At 38.3% G+C, this 19,884-nt stretch overlaps 1 protein-coding gene across 7 annotated transcripts in view; it reads right to left on the bottom strand.

Moving 5' to 3' along the window:
- The window catches only part of VPS54 (vacuolar protein sorting 54 homolog (S. cerevisiae)), a 101,656-nt gene extending 83,441 nt beyond the window's left edge, over positions 1-18,215 (bottom strand). For 3 of the 7 annotated variants that reach the window (XR_001360286.1, XR_001360285.1, XM_014532035.1), the window contains exons 1-3: positions 18,078-18,214; positions 15,911-16,019; positions 10,971-11,049 (exon numbers count right to left, since the gene is read on the bottom strand). The gene's annotated coding sequence lies outside the window, so the exon portion shown is untranslated. Of the gene's footprint in view, positions 1-10,970; positions 11,050-15,910; positions 16,020-18,077 lie in introns of all 7 variants that reach the window. The other 4 variants (XM_014532036.1, XM_014532037.1, XR_001360287.1 and 1 more) reach the window with 3 other exon arrangements.
- Positions 18,216-19,884: the final 1,669 nt, after the last annotated feature.

Below are 19,884 nucleotides of genomic sequence, written 5' to 3'. Positions count from 1 at the left end.
TGTTTGGGGATGTTTCAGAAAGTTGTCTCTTAAAACAAATATGAGATCAGAGGATTCTGCTTATAGTGAATGGTTAGTAAAACTTGGAGATGGCAAACTGGATAGCAGTTTTCATTTAGGAATGGATATTATTGAAATCCCCAATGAAATGATTTGTGAACAGATCTATTACTGAAGCTACCTTTGGAAATAGTATATCTATAGATAATATTAAAAATATATCTATACCTGCGATTCTTTGTCCAAAAAATGAGCACGTTCAAAAATTAAATGAAGAAATTTTGGATATACTTGATGGAGATTTTCACATGTATTTGCGTGATGATTCCATCGATTCCATGGATGATGCCGAAAAGGTATACTGGGAGATATTAGAATAAGTTTAATCAATTTATCACTCATTGTTTGTATCAGTGTTGTTTTTACATCATGTTGTTTTTATATCATGTCTTTGTTGTTGTTATATCATGTTGTGATTGTTTATTAAAAAATTTATATATTATTTTCATATACATTTTACTAATTTCCTTTCATCTCTCACATTTTTATTATAGAGAAAGGGCAAATAATATTAAAATAATATCTCTGCTAATTAATTCCCTTTTTAAAAAAATATATTTTATTGATTTTTTACAGAGAGGAAGAAAGAGGGATAGAGAGTTCGAAACATCGATGAGAGAGAAACATTGATCAGCTGCCTCCTGCACACTCCCCACTGGGGATGTGCCCGCAACCAAGGTACATGCCCTTGACTGGAATCGAACCTGGGACCCTTGAGTCTGAAGGCCGATGCTCTATCCACTGAGCCAAACCGGTTAGGGCAATTAATTCCCTTTTAATGTGCACGAATTTCGTGCACCGGGCTACTAGTATATATATAGATGTGATCATCTGATAAATGAACATACGTACTGACTGAAGGTGCTGGTATCAATCCTTATAATAAATATCAGTAAACATTCATTTCTTTTTTCTGTAGATAAAAAAAAATGAATATTTCTTAGGCTGGGTGGAACCTTCCAAAGGAGTTTGGACTCAATCCACTAGGCTGTGGTGAGTCATTATAGAACTTTACCCTAACTGGTTTGGCTCAGTGGATAGAGTGTTGGCCTGTGGACTGAAGGGTCCCAGGTTCAATTCCAGTCAAGGGAATGTACCTTGGTTGCGGGTACATCCCCAGTAGGGAGTGTGCAGGAGGCAGCTGATTGATGTTTCTCTCTCATCGATGTTTCTAACTGTCTATCTCCCTCCCTCTCCCTTCCTCTCTGTAAAAAAATCAATAAAATATATTAAAAAATAAAACACTGGTGTTAAATGCATCACTCTAGAAGAATATTAGTAAGGAGGCCAAGTACAGAAACTAAGACAATTCCATTTCTGAAGACAGAAAAGAAAGATATAATGAAAGACTGTGATAAACACAAGAAGGAACATCCTAGAAAGTGGGAGAAAAACCAGGAGAGAAATATCAGCTCAGCGTTTTCAAATAAAATAATAAGAAAAAAAAACTCCTTTAGACTTGGCAATTAAAAAGTGACCAGTTACATCATAAAGCAATGTCACATCCAATAGTGGAAGTGAAAGCCAAACTGCAGAAGTTGGAGTGAAACAAAAGATGATTAAATAAAAAAAAAAAACCTACTGCCCTGGCCAGCATGGCTGCAGGTTCGATTCCAGGTCAAGGGCAAGTATCCAGGTTGCAGGTTCAATCCCCTGCCCCAGTCAGGGTGCATGCAGGAATAAACCAATCGATGTTACTCTCTCTCTCTTTCTCTCTCTCTCTCTCCTCGCCCTTCCCTTCCACTCTCTCTTAAAACCAATGGAAAAAATATCCTCAGATGAGGATTAAAAAGAAACAAAAAACCTACTATTTCAAGAGATTCAATTATGAGATATAAAACAGAATATACAGTACAATCTCATTTTTATATAAGAACTTTATATAGTTATATATAATGTATGAAAAGGTACACAACAAAATTTTAACAGTGTTTATATTTGCTTACTGGCCTTTCCTGACCACCATATTTAAGTACATGTCCTCTTTTTCTTTCCCCCGTGCAATACACATACCCTGTTATTCTTTACCACTAGCATTATAGTTTGTGATCTTTACAGTACGTTCTCAAATTAGAACTATCTACTTATTTCCTGTCTCCCCATCATAAAGTAAACTTATATTTGTTTCATTCACCTTCCTATATAGCACACCCAGCACAGAATTCACAATCAATAAACTGCATGAATGTTCAATAAATGAATGAACAAATGAATAACTGATGTGGAAAAAGAGGTAAAAACACACAAGCCACTAACAATGTCTTATATAGGTTCATGTACATTCAAAACAGTCTAAAAACTCAAGTCAAAAATACATTATCTTGCCAGGCCAGTGTGGCTTGGTGGTAGTTAGGCGTGAACCTGTGCACTGGAAGGTCGCTGGTTTGATTCAGATTGAGGTACATGCTCAGGTTGCAGGGTAGGTTCCCAGTGGGGAGTGTGCAAGGGATAGCCAATTAATGTTTCTCTCTCATTGATGTTTCTATCTCTCTCATCCTCTCCCTTCCTTTCTCTAAAATCAATAAAAAAAACACTTTTTAAAAAATCAGAGAAGGATAAATAAAGATGACCTTAACCTTCTAAAGACAGTGGCTTAACCTTCTCAATTGTGGCTGCAGACAGAGTCACCTAGAAAGATTTAAAAACAACAACATTATCTTGTTTGTATAATATTACCTGCCTTTCTAAAATTTGATTTTAGATCATTACCTTTCACATAACCCAGTATAATATACCACTTAAGTAAACTGGCCATAAAATGAATTAGATCTCTGTGACCTAGTTGTGTGACCTTTGACAACTTTCTTACCCTCCTAAATCTCAGTTTCCTCATTTGTAAAATGGGACAGCAATAGTATCTTCCTCATAAGAATGTTGTAAGATTTAAATTAAATATAACTTACATAACCTATGTAAGTTCATGACACAATACTTGACACACAGTAGACATTCAATAATCATTGCAATTACTACAATTTCTTATTATTAAATATCTTATTAAACATTAGGACTATACCATACAAAGTTTTAAAACAGGAGAACAAAGATGGTGGTATAGGTAAACACCGGTACTGGCCGCATCCCACAACCACATCAAAATTACAACTAAAATACAGAACAACCATCATTCAGAACCACCTGAAAGCTGGCTGAATGGAAGTCTTAGAACTAAAGAAGAAAGCACACTGAAACTGATAGCAGGGGAGGTGGCTCAGAGTGGGCTGGTCCGACACCCACATGTGGCATTTTTTTAATCAGGAGGGATATCTCCAAGGCCTCCTATAAGAAGCAGGGGGTCCAGCCCCACACCAGACCCCCAGTTATGGGGAAGAGAAGTCCCCATAACTTTAGGCTGTAAAAACCAGCAGGAATTGTGGCTGAGTGACATACAGGCTGCTGTACACCCAGGTGTTCCCCTTAATAGATAGCACATGAAATTACTTGGCCTTGATCCCTCTGAGTTCCAGTGCCAGGCAGCTTTGGGGGACCCAGACACATACAGGGAGAAACTGGATTTTCTGGCATCAGGGCACGAACTCGGGGGCAGCTTAGTCCCAGACGGGGGTGCTCACAGGGGTACTGTTCCGGTGCTGGGACCTCCCCTGTTGCAGGGCTAACTGGCAGCCATATCTGAGTCTCCATCAGCAGGGCTCACACTGTTTGCTCCACCCTGGTGATTCCCTGTGACCCCATCCCATCCAATTTGCAGTCCCACCCAAGTTCTTTACAGCAGCTTTTCCACATCAATGGCCTGTCCTTGCTCAGGCTTCAGACTTTGCTAAAATCTCTCACACAAGCTGCAGCTGGTATTAGTGTGCCCCAAACCTATCAATAAAAGGCTCAAGACCTGGCACTAGTACCAGCCTGCCTTGCTTCATAGCCCTTGCCTGGGCACTTCCACACCCAATACAAATAGCAGCCATCTGCAGATCTTTCTGTAGCTCCTACTGGGTGGCTCCAGGCAATGGCAGGCTTTGCACCTCCCTGGAGGCCCTAGAGCCAGTGCACCCGGTAGACAGCTTCAGACCATACCAGATTACAACTCTTCACATCCACAAGCAACACACTCAAGGGGCGGACTCAGTGAGCACTGAAGCAAGTCCTGCTCCATAGGGTGTCTCCTGCACAGCAGCTCTCCCACTGTAGTTGCAGCTGGTCCTCAGAGCCAATTGGCCTAGAGGTCAATTCATCCCAGTGAGCCAACAGCAATCAAGGCTCAACTACAAGACTGTGCACACAGTCCACAAAGAGTGCCCAGCTCAGATGACTAGGGAGGCTGAGCCACTGGGCCCTGCAGGACACCTATTACACAAAGCCACTCTACTAATTCCAGGAGACATAGCAGCTCTACCTAATACATAGAAACAAACACAGGGAAGCAGCCAAAATGTGGAGAAAAAGAAACATGTCACAAATGAAAGAAATGGAGGCAAACAAACTATTGGATACAAAGTTCAAAACCACAGTTATAAGGTTACTAAAGGATCTTCATAAGAGCTTCAAGGGACTTAATGAGACTTTCAAAGATCTTAGTGAGAATGTCAAAGACATGAAAAAGAACCAGTCAGAAATTAAGCATACACTAACTGAAATGAAGAATATACAAGGATTCAACAGGAGAGTAGAGGATTCTAAGAATCAAATCAATGATTTGGAATATTAGGAAACAAAAAACACCCAATCAGAAGAGAGCAAAAAGAAAAAAGAATCCAAAAATATGAAGATAATGTAAGGAGCCTCTGGGACAACTTCAAGTGGTCCCGCTGGCCTGCTCACCCCCAACTGCCCTCCCCTGCCAGCCCAATCACCCCTAACCGCCTCTGCCTCAGCCCCGCCACCATGGCTTTGTCCAGAAGGTCTCCCGGTCTAATTAGCATATTACCCTTTTATTAGTATAGATATGCATCACCTATGGACACAGACAATAGGGTGGTGAAGCCCTGGCGCAGGGGCAGGAACCAGGCGGAGGGGGACAATGGGAGGAGGGGGGAAAAGGGACATCTGTAATACTCTCAACAACAAAGACTTTTTAAAAAAGTTTTAAAACAATTTCAACTTTAGGATCCTGAGCCTTCCCTTTGATGTCCTTTGCTTGAGTGACCCTAGTTTGGGGGTAGAGAGGGAAAAGAGAGAGCAAACCAATATGGGCAGATATAATCTAATATCAGAAAAGTAACCAAGCTTAGAATAGTGGTCCTCAAATCCATGCTAGTTAAAGGAAAGAAAAAATTAGATTCAATTGTTGCTAGATATGTGTTTATTGCCATTTTATTGTTCATATTTTTTCTTTCCTTTAACTAGCATTGTCCTGGACAATGATGATAAAACTAGAAAGCATGGTGGCCTAGAACAGAAGCTATTTTGATATCACAAACTGTGCTTGTGGGAGAAAAGAGGGATGAGGAGGCAGAGATGCTGGAAATAATGCTTTGGAAGACATTTAAATAAAGGCCAAAGTTGAATCCTTGGGAGTGGAGTGGATGAAATAAAAATTACAATCTCTGAGTTGGATGGCTCAACTTTCTACTTAATACATGAATCCTTTTTACAAGAGGTCTCTCTGCCTCCACCTGAAAGCCTTCAATAATGGAGAACTATTTCAAAAGCAGATTATTGCTATAAAACAACTATATTGCTTTAGGAAAAAAATTATTTCTTGTCGTGAACAGAATCCTGCTTCTATTCAATGACATAGAGTAAATAATGCTAGTCACAGGCAAGTAATATTACAAAGGGAGAAAGTTTGGGGAAAGAGGGCTAATGAGAGCTCAGAGCAGGGGGTGGTCAAAAATACACTTAAGAGGAAAGGAAGAAAGCTATCAGAAATACAATCCTTACAAGAGCCAAAGAAAAAGTGTCCAGGAGAAAAGGGTAAACAGTAGTGTCAACATGCTGCAGAGAGAGCAAGATCAAGGAAATTACTAACTTCAAAAAAGGATACTGGATTAGAACAAATTTAGGACAGTGGTTGGGACAGAAGCCATTCCACAAGAGGTTAAGTAAGAGATGAAGTAATAAAGGCAACAAGATCAACATCTCTTTGATGGTGAAAGAAAAGAGACTAACAGTTGAGCAAGAATATTTTAGGCCATGGGAAACCTGAGCATATTTGTAGGCAAACAGCAAGAAACCAACCAAAGTATGAGATTAAAAAGGAACAAAGAAAAGAGGTGGAGAAAGGAGATGAGGAAGTGGAAAAGTTAGATACACATGGGAAGGGGTGGGATTGGGGGGAGGGATGGAGGCAGAGAGAAAGAGACTAATCACACACCCAGCAACTATGAGGCACTTTAGGCTATGCCCCACCTCAAGAAAGACAGGACTTTGTCAAGGCAACAGAGAGAAAATGAACAAGCTAATCCAGAAAAGTTCCCTCCCCCCCTTCCCCCCCCCCCCCCGCCTAATTGCCCTTAAGGGAGTGGGGGGAATCAGCTGGAATTTGAACAAACCTGGATTGCCTCACTCCCACTACTAGTTCTAAAGTTTCTGTGCTGTCCTAAGATCAAAGAATGCATTGAAAATATGTTATCAATTAAAGAAGTAAAGGCGGCAGGAGAAAGGGAACCAATGTTAAGATAGTAAGAAAAATTACTAATACATCATCACTAATTTGACTAAATACTATACAGTTCATAATTGCTTGCTTTTATTCAAATTATTTTGTTGGTCTTCTAACAACATAGCAAGAAACATATTTCTAAATGAATAGTGAATGAATGAATCTATGATCCTCATTGTGTGGATAAATATACAGGTTCAAGAGTAATCGGTTTCAAGACCATTTAAGCCCAGCTGGTGTGGCTCAGTGGTTGAGCATCGACCTATGAATCCGGAGATCACAATTCAATTCCCTGTCAGGGCACATAACTGGGTTTCAGGCTCGATCCCCAGTAGGTGGTATGTAGGAGAGAGCCGATCAATGATTCCCTCTCATTATTGATTTTTCTATCTCTTCCTCTCCCTTCCTCTCTGAAATCAATAAAAATATATACATATTTTTTTTTATATATTTTATTGATTTTTCTACAGAGAGGAATAGAGAGCCAGAAACATTGATGAGAAACATTGATCAGCTGCCTCCTGCACGCCCCCCACTGGGGATGTGCCCGCAACCAAGGTACATGCCCTTGACCGGAATTGAACCTGGGACCCTTGAGTCCGCAGGCCGACGCTCTATCCACTGAGCCAAACCGGTTCTGGCAAAAAATATATTTTTAAAAAGATCATTTAACTAGTTAACTGTGAAGATGGTAGTTGCATTCAGATCTTTTGATATATATATATATATTTTTTTTTTTTGGTTAATCCTCACCTGAGGATATTTTTTCATTGATTTTTAGAGAGTGGAGGGAGAGAGGGAGACAGAGAGAAACATCAATGTGAGAGAGACACATGGATTGGTTGCCTCCTACACACACCCCGACCAGGGCCAGGGAACATACCTGCAACCGAAGTACATGCCCTTGACCAGAATCAAACCTAGGACCCTTCAGTCGCTCCATCCACTAAGCCAGTGGTTCTCAACCTTCCTAATGCCGCGACCCTTTAATACAGTTCCTCATGTTGTGGTGACCCCCAACCATAAAATTATTTTCGTTGCTACTTCATAACTGTAATTTTGCTACTGTTATGAATCGTAATGTAAATATCTGATATGCAGGATGTATTTAGGCGACCCCTGTGAAAGGGTCGTTCGACCCCCAAAGGGGTCGCGACCCACAGGTTGAGAAACGCTGCACTAAGCCAAACCAGCAAGGACCAGATCTTCCGATTTTATTTTCATGCCTCTGTCTCTACATTACACTGCCTCTCAAAAAAAACCCCAAACAAACAGTTATTTCACTACTGCCTCCCATACATTTCAATTCTTTCTTCTTTTTCTCCTTATCAGATCAATTACAGTAATAAATAATTATCATTTATGTCCATCTTATGTTAAAAATAAAGGTAGCGATAATTAGCATCTGATTGTGATACCAATTTTTTAATACTTTATTTTTTTAGTTACAAAGAATTTTATAAAACTGGGACTGCTAGAAAAACATTCTTCAAGTAAAGAGACACTATACATTTTCATCAGTATCATTTAATATATTTTCTTAGCAAAGGGATAAATCTTGAGCTGCAATGTGGAATAAATATGCTGCCAGGGGCCATCATTTTAACACTTTCAACAGGAAATGTGTTCCAAATTATAAATAAATAACTTACTAATGAACTTTTATAACATCTATTTGTAATTTGAGAAAATATGCATAAAGTGGGAAATATTTTTACACTGGAGCTGGATGGAGGTAGCAATTTTTTATACAATGAATTTAAATTTAGTAAAAAAGAAAAATTCAATACTCAATGCTATTTTTCTTAAAAGCAAACAAAAAAATGGCAAACTTGATTTCCCAAAATTTAGAAGTACTGATATAGTCAAGAAAAAAAAAGAACCATACTGTAATGTCCTACCAAAGACTGACTTAACAGAAATCAGTAGAGGTTGTTATTTTTAATCACAGAAATTTAAAATATCTCAAATGTCTCATATTTTAAAAAGTCCTTCCCACAATACTTTTGGAATTTTAAGAGTCAATTTCCAAAAAGTGGTATAATTAAGCTTCTTTTACAGCATACACACAACAATAAACTCATATACTATTAGTTATAAGATTTGTCACCTGACAAAATCTAGTTTAATCACTATTTTTAAAAGTACTTAAATTTTTAAAAATTATGTGTCATATACATTATTGCTGACAATCTCAAATAATGAAGCTAAAATTTAAGCATAAATATCTGGGCTTTCAAAAATACTAACAAATTAAGGCTGTCATAAATAAGTACCTGTCTACTCATCTTAGACATTAAAGAGTATGGAAGAAACTAAAGAAACCCAGAAAATAAGAACAAAGTTGTACTAATCTACTTGGTTTTTCTTTATACTCTCACTTGACATTTATGATACCCTGTGCTTTGCAGTTAATTCTGACTACATATTTCCTGAAGTTCTGTATTTATGTTTAATTTAGTGACAAGATTAAATAATAAGAGATAATCTTGGCTAGAAGGATAAAAAATATAACTTTGTAATATTAAATTTAAACATTTTAAATGGCTATAAATAAGTGGCATTTTGCCCTGACTGGTTTGGCTCAGTGGATAGAGCGTCGGCCTGTGGATTGAAGGGTCCCAGGTTCGATTCCAGTCAAGGGCATGTACCTTGGTTGCAGGCACATCCCCAGTAGGGGGCATTTAAGCATAAATATCTGGGCTTTCAAAAATACTAACAAATTAAGGCTGTCATAAATAAGTACCTGTCTACTCATCTTAGACATTAAAGAGTATGGAAGAAACTAAAGAAACCCAGAAAATAAGAACAAAGTTGTACTAATCTACTTGGTTTTTCTTTATACTCTCACTTGACATTTATGATACCCTGTGCTTTGCAGTTAATTCTGACTACATATTTCCTGAAGTTCTGTATTTATGTTTAATTTAGTGACAAGATTAAATAATAAGAGATAATCTTGGCTAGAAGGATAAAAAATATAACTTTGTAATATTAAATTTAAACATTTTAAATGGCTATAAATAAGTGGCATTTTGCCCTGACTGGTTTGGCTCAGTGGATAGAGCGTCGGCCTGTGGATTGAAGGGTCCCAGGTTCGATTCCAGTCAAGGGCATGTACCTTGGTTGCAGGCACATCCCCAGTAGGGGGCGTGCAGGAGGCAGCTGATCGATGTTTCCAACTCTCTAACCCTCTCCCATCCTCTCCATAAAAAACCAATAAAACATATTTTTAAATAAAAATAAAAATAAATAAATAAATAAGTGGTATTTCATGTGTGATATCTTTATCAGGAATAAATTTTCAAAAATATCCTCAAAAACAATAAATACGTACACATTTGGAATCTAGATACTATTCAAAATAAAAGCAATGTCTTTTTTCCCAGGCACTTATCAGACTTAATATACTAAAGCAGTGGTTCTCAACCTTGGCTGCACATTAGAATCTTCCCAGGTGATTCTAATGTGCAGCCAAGGTTGAGAACCACTGTACTAAAGTAACATGATAGAGCAGCCACTGAAATTAAGAGTCCACAGGCCTAGGACTGACAAAACTGTACTACGATAAAAATCAGTCACTAGCATGAAAAAAATTCAATGAAAACCAAATATAAACTTGGATGCTTTATTTTATTCCTTTGTGTCATTGATGACTATATTACTCATGACATCACCTCTACACTCCTCTGCATTATTTGGGTCTCTTAGCCCAGTTCAGCCTTACTAGCTTCCCTACTTAGCTTAGATCCCATGGTCAATTATATCCCAACAGTCTCCCTTATATCTTCAGTTATCTCCTCCCCTCATCCATCTTCAATATAACCTTTTTTCTTTGCTCCTGGCTGCAGAACACTGCCAGAGAAAAACTATGTAAAACATGCAAATTATAAATTTGTAAGTTCCAATCTCAGATGAAGCCCTGCTCAGCATCTTTTCACTTACTGTGAAACCCTTCTTGTTCCCAGTTCCCAGAGTATTTATAATAAACTTTCAGCACTCTCATGTCCCCTAGCTTTCCTTCATCAATTCCATGCTTAAAAAGTAAGCTTTTTACTTCCTACCCTCCCCCCTAAAAAAGTCCTTACATCTGACTTCTCCCCTTCATATCCAAACATGTCTAATTCTCACTTTTACACAACTCCTAACTTTCTGAGGTATAGCACAGATGTCTACTCTTTTCCAGTGTTAATTCCCCAACCAGCTGTTCTTAATCTCACTTCTTCCCAATTCATACAATTTATTCTATTATTCCCTCACACTAATTTAATCTCATTGGCCCATCAAAAAAAGTTCAAGCACTAAATTTAAGTTCTTTCTCTCAACTCTATCTCCTCAAGCTACTTCTTACCTCCTCTTCATTGGTAAACTTCTAGTCTCTTTAGTCTACCTCCTTAGCAATGTCTTCCATTTCCAGCACTCACTTGGCTCTGGAAAACGTAAAGAATGGCCTGATTTTTAAATTCAATTGCTTATATTCAGTCTTCACTTAACCTGATCTCACTGCCTTCAAAAGTCAATGAAAATAATAAATGTAGATGGAATGAAAGAATTAGAAAGTTACCATGTTTAATCATCCAATACAATGAGTGATTCAAGCAAGGATCATTAATGGACGCTAAATCCACTGGTTTAAAGGGTTATTAGGAACAGGATATTTACATGTCTAAAAATATCATCCTATGAATTATTTAAATAAACAGTCAAGAGATCTACCAGTTCCCACCTTTACCAAGTGATCAAGCTTGAATCACCAACAGGGGGATAGGCTTATGTTATGTGCTTCTTGAAGTGATAAAATGGTAAGTATACATATGATCTTTGTGGTATTCTTTTTTTCCCCAATTTTTTTTCTTTTTTTTATTTCAGAGAGGAAGGGAGAGGGAGAGAGAGATGGAAACATCAATGATGAGAGAGAATCATTGATCGTCTGCCTCCTGCATGCCGCACACTGGGGATGGAGCTTGCAACCAGGGCATGTGCCCTGACTGGGAATCGAACCCGTGACCTCCTGGTTCATAGGTTGACACTCAACCACTGAGCCATGCCGGCCAGGCCTTTGTGCTATTCCCGCCAGAAATATCTAATCATGAAGAAAAAGATTAATTCAGAATATGGAATATACTTGAGGACAAATGCCTTTACTTTTCAAAAGAGAACACAAGGAAAAGAGGGAGGCAGTGGGACTAATCCAGATTGAGGGAGACTAAAGAGACATAACAACCAAATGTGTGAACCTTGACTGAATCTTGTATTGGGGGTAGGGGGGTGCTATAAAGAATTTTGAGACAAATGAGAAAATTCTAAGTATGGACGCAATGTTAAATAATGTTGTTGAGCAACTGTTATTTTTAGATGTCATATGGTATTGTGGTTGTGTAAGACAATGTCCCAGTAATAGGGAGATGCATACTTACATATTTAGGGGTGAAGCATCATGATATCTACATTCTGTTTTCAGATTTGACAAAAGGAAAATGTGTGTGTGGAGGTCTTCTACTATCCTTTTGACCTTTCTGTGGGTTTAAAATTTTTGAATAATAATAAACCAATGAAAGTTTACCAAGAACTGAAGATAAGTAGAAATGTGACAGACAATGAAAGGGAGGAAGAGCATGACAAGGAAAACATTCCAGGAACAGGAAACTATGTGCAAAGGCTTGGAGGGAAGAGAGAGCCTATTGCCAGAAACTACAAGTAAGTCAGTATTTCTGAGAAAGTTATATACTTGGGGGAAGGAGGTAGTTATGGAGAGTCATTAAACTGGAGAGATAAGTTGAGAAAATAAATGAATTTATAAATTTGTTAGAAATAATAAGGAATATGGATTTCATCTTAAGAATAAAAGTCACAGAAATAATTTAGTTGCCCTTTAGAAAGATCCCTGATTATAGCACAGAGAATGTATGTACTAGTATTAGAGAAATCTAAGACTAAAAGAGACCAGATAGTAAACATGCAATAATCTAGTTGAGAGATGAGTGTAGCCTAATCTCAGATAATGGTAGAAAAGATGGAGAAAACTAGATAGATTCCAGATCATTCTGCAGTTCTAACTTCTTTTCAGTATCTCACACCCAAATTTATAACTGCCTACTGGGCATCTTCCCTTACAAGTCTCACAGATACCCAAAATTCAATACATCCAAAACTTAAACTCATCTACCATCTTTACTCCTCTCTTCCACCTGCCAATAATTTATTCCTTCTCTAGCTAGTTAATGGCAACACCAATTATGCAGTTTACCAAGCTGGAAACTGTAGAGCAGCGGTTCTCAACCTGTGGGTCGCGACCCCTTTGGAGGTCAAATGACCCTTTCACGGGGGTCGCCTAAGACCATCGGAAAACACATATATAATTACATATTGTTTTTGTGATTAATCACTATGCTTTAATTATGTTCAATTTGTAACAATGAAAATACATCCTGCATATCAGATATTTACATTACGATTCATAACAGTAGCAAAATTACAGTTATGAAGTAGCAACGAAAATAATTTTATGGTTGGGGGTCACCACAACATGAGGAACTGAATTAAAGGGTCGTGGCATTAGGAAGGTTGAGAACCACTGCTGTAGAGCCTCTTGACTCTCTCTAACCTCTTTACATTCTTTAATTTCTATACCAACTTGGACTGTCCTTTGGATTCTACTTCCAAAATTCATTACAAATTCATGACTTGCTCTCCATTCCAACTGCCACTGCTCTAGTTCACAGTTTTATTTGCGGATTAGACTACTGTGAGAGTCTCCTACCAAAAGTCTTTCTCTGTTCCTAATCTCAACTTCAGAATCATCTTTCTAAAATTCAGATCTGATTAGATCACTCTCTCTAAGTATTCTTTGACAGTGGTATATATCAAGTCTATCAAGTCTAAAATCTTCACAAACTGAGCCCAATCTACCCTTCAGGTTAGCCAACTTGAAAGAAAAAACACACAAACAAACCAGGGCATCAACTTTCTTGACATAATTATTTTGATTTCTAAATTTTACTTTATATACTCCACAGGAAAAAACTCATAAAATATGATGCATCATTACAATATTCATATACAAACACCCACTCTCTGAACTTCCTTTCAGTCAAAAAGCCAACTATTTGAACATAAAATTCTCCAAATTGGTGGCATTTTTTTCCCCCTGAAAAATTCCCACTTTCTATAATCCAATTTTTTAAGTCCGCCATATTTTTTTAAATTTATTTTTATTTATTTTAGAGAGGGAGAAAGAGAAGGAGAGAGAGGGGGAGAGGGAAAGGGAGGGGAGAGGGGGGGGGGGGGGGGGGGGGGGGGGGAGAGAAAGAGATAGAGATAGAGGTAGACATAGAGATAGAGATAGAGAAAAAAAACCATGGTTTGCTTGTCTGCGGCAGGTGCCCCAACGGGGATCAAACAGGCAATCTAGGTATGTGAGCTGACCAGGAATCAAACCCAAGACCTTCCAGTACACAAGATAGAAGACACTCCAACCAACTGAGCCACATTGGCCAAGGCAAGTACACCATATATTAAGTTCACCACTTGACTTATTCTGAATACTGTCTCAAACTATTCTACCCTCATGCTACCTCAGAAAAATATCACTGAAAAGCTCCAGCTCTGCTTACCTGCAGTCTTACTTTTTGTATGACTGTGAAGGAGAGTTACCCGGTTAACAAAATTGTAAGAGATTAGATTTCCCCCCATTCATTTCATGTATTTTAGTTAATTCAATTTTAAATGCTACAGAACAAACTATGGACCACTGGACATGTTGAAAAATAAAGGCATTTTTTTTGTGTGTAAAAAGATGTTGGAAAATAACAGAAAAGGAAACAAATCTAAAAAGATAGATTTTACAAATAGTGGGTAGGTTTAAAACCTTTGTTCAGGCAAATCTTCACATGTGAAGAGCACTTATCAGTGGTAGAAAAAAAAAACCTTCAGACCTAAAGGAAGGCATGAATAGCAAATGAAGACAGAAAGAATTATTCCCAACAAGGGAATTAATCCAGATAACTGTAGCTTACTCTCAAAAAAAGGCTAAAATATTTTTGTACAAATAAGTAACTTCTGCAAAATTTAATTCTGAAATTATGTTTTCAAATAGCATATTTTGAAAACAAGGTAATCTTTTCTTGATAACTTAATTTCACCATTATAACAATCAGTTTTATACTCTTTTATAACAGTGATACTCTCAGGTGCTACTAAAGGAAATCAGTTTGTCCTTATATTAAAGAGCTTCTAATTATGGTAATAATACTAGTTCTTTTGCTAGTTTATTATCAATATATTTTTAGAATTTCTCTCTTCTCTCTAGAGAGGCTGTTAGCAGTCACTGTTCTCTGCCTTGCTATCTATATTATTCCTGCCTTTGGCACCTTCTCTATCCCCTTCTATTTTGATTCTTCTGAAACAAGTAACTAACTTTTTTAAATTGAGGTATCTATCTATATATATAAAAGCCTAAGCGACCATCACAACTGAACAGATGACCAAACAGGCTGTGTGGGGCAACCAGGCAGGCAGGGGGGTTAGTGAGGGACGGCCAAACGACTGAGCAGCAGGCTGCAAAGATGGCAGCACCCAAAGCCAATAAGGAGGGAATATGCTAATTGACTGCCACGCCCTCAAAGATGGTGGTGCCCACAGCCAATAAGAAGGGAATATGCTAATTGATTGCCAAACCCTCAAAGATGGCAGTACTCACAGCCAATAAGGAGGGAATATGCTAATTGACTGCCACGCTCTCAGAGATGGCAGTGCCCACAGCCACAAGATGGCGCCGCCCAGTCCCCTCAGCCCTGCTGGGATGGCAGGCCCGCAGCAAGGCCGGGCCCACCCCCAGACAGGCCCGGCCGCTCTGCACGCCTGCCTCCGGAGTCCCCCAGTCCCTTCAGCCCCCCAGCTGCCCAGGGCCACCCGAGGCACAGGTAAGTAGGGCCGGCCAAGGCTTGTGCTGCTGGCAGTGGCAGCAGCAGAGGTGTGATGGGGCGTCGCCTTCCCCTGATCACCCGGTTGCCTCCCGCCTCTGAGGGCTCCCGGACTGTGAGAGGGGGCAGGCCGGGCTGAGGGACCCCTCCTCAGTGCATGAATTTTCATGCACCAGGCCTCTAGTAATTGATATAACAATAGTTTCAGGTATAGTAACTAACTGTTACACACAGGTGTTTTATAGTTGACATAGCACCTTAACACTTATTACCTCACTTAATTCTCACAAGAACCTTATAATGGAGTAATTATCATTATTCCTATTTTATAGATGAGAAAATTGAGGCTCAGAAAGATTGAATAATTCACCTAAGGTCATAAAGCAGGTACAGAGCAAAAGTGATCCCACTGTCAATCTTTTCTTCTTTCACCACCAAATTGAGCTGTTAAAAACAAATTAAAGAGCCAAAACTGGGGCCTATAAGAAAAAAAGATGACATTCATCTATAAGCTTTGAAACATTTTGGACATTAATTTTAAAACAGCCTACTTCTCTTTTCTTTGGCAGTTGATGCTACCATGAAAAAAAAAGAACTTCTAGATAAACTACTACTATACTGTGTTTATTTCCAATTTCAAAAAAACCTATGCTCCAGTAACCAACAATTCAAAACATAATAGTAGTTCAAATTTATAGTAAAATAAAGCTGCCATTTCCAGGGAAACATTTTTTTTCTTCACAGAGGAGGTAGAAGAGGGTATAGCGGGGATAAATGGTGATGGAAGGAGACTTGACTTGGGGTGGTGAATACACAGTATAATATATAGGTGATGTATTATAGAATTGTACACCTGAAAGCTATATAATTTTATTAACCAATGTCACCCCAATACATTCAATAAATAAATAAATAAATAAATTTTTCTTCAGGTTTGAAGACAAAACAAACTAAAGAATACCTTCATTCAGAGAAAGACAAATATCACATGATCTCACTTATATGTGGAATCTAATGAACAAAATAAATCCAGAGACATACTAGTAGAAGCATGAGATAGACTGTGGAATCTCAGAGGGAAGGCGGAGGTGCATGGGTGAGATCAGGTGGGTGGAAAGAGCTCAACCAAAGAACTTGTATGCATATATGCATAACAGACAATATGGGGCAGGGGATGGGGTGTGCTAAAAGGGGTCAATGGAGGAAAATGGGGGACATATGTAATACTTTCAACAATAAAGATTTAATTTTTTTAAAAAAGAATATCTGGCCCTGACCGGTTTGGCTCAGTGGATAGAGCATTGGCCTGCGGACTCAAGGGTCCCAGGTTCGATTCCAGTCAAGGGCATATACCTTGGTTGCAGGAGGCAGCTGATCGATGTTTCTCTCTCATCGATGTTTCTAACTCTCTATCTCTCTCCCTTCCTCTCTGTAAAAAAATAAATAAAAAATAAAAAAGAATATCTGTGTTGAGTCATAGATTTCCTTTTACTTTTCTCTCAACTGCCTCCCCCTACAAAGAAAGTTGCTAGAGAACCTAAAGGGTTAATCTGATCCACCAATCAGTGTCCACAGAGTATTTTACCACCTGCTCAGGCCCTTACCAAAATCATGCAAACCATGGTTTAGATACAGGGGTGGGCAAACTTTTTGACTCGAGAGCCACAATGGGTTCTTAAACTGGACCGGAGGGCCGGAACAAAAGCATGGATGGAGTGTTTGTGTGAACTAATATAAATTCAAAGTAAACATCATTACATAAAAGGGTACGGTCTTTTTTTTTTTTTTTTAGTTTTATTCATTTCAAACGGCCGAATCCTGCCCGCGGGCCGTAGTTTGCCCACGGCTGGTTTAGAACAATACTACTGCCATTTTGGGTCAGATAATTCTTTGTTGCGTGGCTACGGTAAGATATGTCCTGTTCAATGTAGGATGCTTATCAACATTTCTTGGCTGGATGCCAACAGCACCCCACCTTCAATTGTGATAATAAAAAATGTTTCCAGACACTGCCAGATGTCCCTTGGAGGCAAAATCACTCCTGCTTGAGAACCACTGGTTTAGATGTTAGGGCCCTGGGTCTTTAAAAAAGGAGGTCTCCAACCAGCCCTGTTAATTACAATTTCATTTTTAAAATTTGGATTTTTAAAAATAAGATGGTAATGGTTCAAGAAGATACTTAAATAATATATATGCCAGCCTCTTTAGATTAAAGCATTTTTAGAGGATTTTGTAACATGGATTTCACATATGTGTATACATTAGTCCTCCCTCTGCTAGTAAAACGTCCAGTTCTCTCCCTCCTCTGCTAGAAAAATGTCAAATACAGTACATACACGCATGCATGAATGCATACATATACAAGAGAACCTAAACAATTCTAACTTACAAATCCCTATTTCTTGCCCTTCATGACCACATTGTGGTTCTTGAGCCATGCATCCCAGAGATTCAAGCTTCCACTCTTCAGATTTCTTGCCATCTATTTGTGAAGCAAGCAGGAAATAAGCTGATGACCTTTAAGGTATTTTTCCTACCTTAATATCCTAATACTCTCAGGTTTTACTTATTGACAAAAATATTCTTTCAGCTTTTACTTATTGACTCCCAGCTGACAGACAGCCTCTTACGATCACTGAAGCCATTCATGCTTTTTTCTTTCTCCACACGTATATTAATCTATGCTGAATATAACCAAAAAATATGTCAGTTGTTTAAAGCATCTCTTAATACCAGTGACCAGTTGCTTATTCTGACTCAAATATTTTTAACATGTGAATTTTAAAACAAAAACTTCTCAAGCTATGAGCTGATACCATTTATATGAATGAACCACAGAGGCAAATATTGAGATGAAAAGTAGATCAGTAGTTGCTAAGGTCTGGGGTGGAGTGGGGAGAATGGGGAGTAACTGCTAATGATGAGCAGTTTTCTTTTTGGAGTGATGAAATGTTCTAGGATTGATTATGGTGGTAGTTGTACAACTTTATAAAAGCAGGAAAAATTAGTTTATCAATTTTTATTGATAGAAAAATGTGATTAAGGACAAATTCTGCACATTTGGCCATTTCATGAGTTATAAGATTTTATTTTAATTCTGAAATTATTAAAAACATAATACCTATTCAGAAATAAATTTTAACTTTTCTAGAAAGTCAATATATGCAAATTAATCTTTTCCTAGTAAACTTTGGATGATTTGAAAGCAATAAAAAACACTTCAGAAAGCTAAAGGCTAAAGTAACAATATAAAATATATTAACATGGTCAACAACAAGAGAACATGGACAGTCTTTATAGTTCCGTTGTGATACATTCTTTATAAAGAAAACCATTCAAATACATTTCATTTCTTTTAAAAGTGATCCTCAGACTACAATGTCTGTCCTGGTGATGTAATAATTCTGAAGTTTCCAGAGCACAATTTAAAAATAGCCAAATCACATTAAATTGCAAACATGTAATCTCCAAAACCACAACTATCAACGACCCCAAATTTGCACATATTGATATTTTTTTACCCGAACCTATTATGAACAATGATGATCACAATGAACCATCAAGTAATACCTCCTGGTAGGAAAGCGGGACTCTGACTACAATATGAATACAGTCAAACACACAAATCCCATTATCCTTCCTGTTCTATCATAAATGCTTAGAAATGACCAAGGCTCTCAAGTACTCTTCCAATTAGAACTCCCCATAAAGTCAACCTGAATGTCCATCAAAAGCTTCAGTTTTCACAGTCACACACTTCCCAGTCACCATCCCATCATCACTGGCCTTGTAAACATGTACTATGAAGATTGCCCTGGGGTTTGACCAATCAGAAATAGAGCCAATTAAAAAACAACAACACTCCAAACATTTTAACTCTTCGAAAGTAAGGAAAGCCTCAATTAAAAAATAATAATAAATAAAGCTGGTTAAAGGGGAATTTTTTTAAAAAATGCAACCCGGCTGGGCCAAAACTCTAAATATACCATCCTGAACTCGGCACACGGACAGACCGAATGGTCAATTACAGACCAAATGGTCAATTACAATGGACACGAGCTTCCTCGTCGGCGGCGGGGAGGGCCTGCCCTTGCATCAAAGCAGCAGAACTGAAGGGCATTAATTATTGAACAAAATACTGCGAGCTAAATTGTCAAACTGCACAACACTGAGTTATCCTGTGGGTGAGCCTTCTCCAGGAAGAAAAATGATTTTTTTTTAATTTAAATTATTCCAGTAGCATCAAAAGGGGGCTATGGGCCCGGCTGTACAAAGAAAGTTTGGGGGCCGCGTCGAAGGAGGGGGTGGGAGCTCCAGAGCCCGGACCCCGGGGCGGCGAGAACG

This window comes from Myotis brandtii, unplaced genomic scaffold (genome assembly GCF_000412655.1).
Source record: "Myotis brandtii unplaced genomic scaffold, ASM41265v1 scaffold84, whole genome shotgun sequence".
In the NCBI taxonomy this organism is placed as follows: Eukaryota; Metazoa; Chordata; class Mammalia; order Chiroptera; family Vespertilionidae; genus Myotis; species Myotis brandtii.
The sequence above is the reverse complement of the archived record's forward strand: the minus strand, read 5'-3'. Positions and strand labels throughout refer to the sequence as shown.